Here is a 2104-nt window from a genome sequence, read left to right as displayed (position 1 = left end):
GTTCTACAATCAGACGGGCACTAAGGGCAGAGCTCCAGCCCTGCGTCCTCAGCATCTAGGGGAGGGCCGGGCTCGGACCCATCCGGGTTTTCCTCCGGACGTCAGGGCAGTCCGCGGGAGCCGCGTAGCCGGCCGCGGCCAGGCGGGGTGAGCGGGCCAGGTCCCGCAGCCCGGGGATCGGGAGCCGCCTTCCTGGGCTCGCAGGCTTCCTCCCCGGCCCTCCCTCCGGGCGCCTGGCTGCGAGCTCACACAATAGGTGCTCAAAGAGGGGCCGGTCTGCTCCCAGTCCCCTCCAGCTCGGAAACCGAGGTCGGGCAGGTTGCAGCACCGCCTCTAAGGGCGGCCAGAGCCCGGGACTTGCTGCCCGGGGGCCTCGAGGGCCGCCGGCCGCCCGCGCCCCCGGAGGCTCTCGGCTCCCCCTTTGTTCCAGGGCCCCACCCTTCCCGGCCAGGCGGCCTGCCCCCCGCCCGGGGAGCCCGGGGCACGGGCAGGCAGGGCCGGAGCCCCGGACGGTGCGTGCAGACCGCGGCCGCAGGCCAATCGCAGCCGTGAGCGAGGATCCGGGGAACATGTGGCTTCCCTGCGTTATAGTAAATTCGGCATTTGGGATCTGAAGCGAAGTTGGAAGCTGGCTCGGTTCATTTGCATGCTAATACCCAGAATGCCTTTCTAGCACCCCGCTTTTCTAATGGAAGTGTTTAGTTTGGAATCCTGCAAAAGTTTTGCAGCCGCGCGCCTTTTGGGTCCTGGGGGCCTCCCCCCCGCCCCCCCCCGGCAGAACCGCCGGCCCCGGGGCTGGCCGCGGTTCCTCAGGGCTGGGGGCGGCCCCGGGGCTTCCTTCCCAAGCTCAACTGTCACATTCCGGCTCTGGAGTTTTTTCCCACCCGAAAAAAAGCCAAGAAAGCGGGGATCGGGGGTCCCCGGCTGCCCAGCTCCCGCTCCCCGCTCCAGGCCGGCGGGAGCGGGGCCGTGCTGGCCGCCGGGGCAGCAGTCGAGCTTCCCCCCCCGGCCGCGGGCTGCAGGTTGCCCGGCCCGGGTGGGGGGCTCGGGAACTCGGGGACAAGGGGCGGGCCTTTCTTTTCTGGGCGGCGGTGTGTGTGGGGGAGCCGCTCTTACTGCGGCCGGGCTGGGGGGCCGGGCGGCTGCAGCCCCCTCCCGGCCGAGCCTGGCTCCGGGGCCGGGGCCGGGGCCGGGCGGTGGGAGCCGAGCTGGCTCGCTGGTTCGCTGGCTCGGCGGCGGCTCGTTTGCATCGGCCCGGGGGGGCCGGGCTGCAGCCCCCGCGTGGGGGAGGAGGAGAGGAGGGGGCTGGGCGGGGGCCGCCTGGCATTGGCGGAGGCGGCCGGGCGGGGGGCAGGGAAGCGGCGGCGGGGGCGGCCCGGGGAGGAGGGCCGCGCATCCTCGGCGGCGGCGGCGGCAGCGGGGGCGGGGGGCCGGGACCCACAAAAGGCAACTTTGCGGGCCGCTGCAGGGTTGGGCGGCAACCACGTGCGGGTGCGGGCGGCGGCGGCGCGGCCGGGCGCTGGGGGGGGCGGCGGCGTTGCGGGGCTGGGGGGGCCAGGCCGGCGGGCGGGGGGTGTTTTGGTATCGCCCCCTCCTTCTCCTCCCCCCCAGGGTGAAAGTGCAAAAGGAAGTGCAGCCGCTGCCATCTTTCCTCCGCCGCGGCGGCTCCAAACACACCGCGAGCCGGAGCCCGAGCCGGAGCCGGACCGGGACTGAGCCGAGGCGGGCCGGGCCAGGCTAGGCCGCAGCGCCCCGCGCTCCATCGCGCCGCAGCGCCCGCTCTCGGGCCCGGGCCTCCGACCCGCGGCGCTGCACCGCCCGCCGCCTCCGCCTCCGCCTCGCGGCCCCGCCAGCCCGCCGCCTCCGCCACCCCCGCAGGCCCGGCGCGGCCTCCGCGCCGCCTGCTCGCCAGCCCGGCCGGGGCTCCGGCTCCTCCAGCGCGGGCTCCCGCCGCCGCCGCCGCCGTCTTTTGTTCCCGCCTCCTCCGCCCCCCACCCCTTCCCCTCCCGGCTCAGGCAGCAGCAGCAGCAGCAGCAGCAGCAGCCGCAGCCGCCGCCGCCGCCTGAGCAGCCCCAGCAGCCGAAGCAGCAGCAGCAGCCGCCGC

Source organism: Sarcophilus harrisii, chromosome 1 (assembly GCF_902635505.1).
Source record: "Sarcophilus harrisii chromosome 1, mSarHar1.11, whole genome shotgun sequence".
Lineage (NCBI taxonomy): Eukaryota > Metazoa > Chordata > Mammalia > Dasyuromorphia > Dasyuridae > Sarcophilus > Sarcophilus harrisii.
This window is presented reverse-complemented; position numbering follows the sequence as displayed.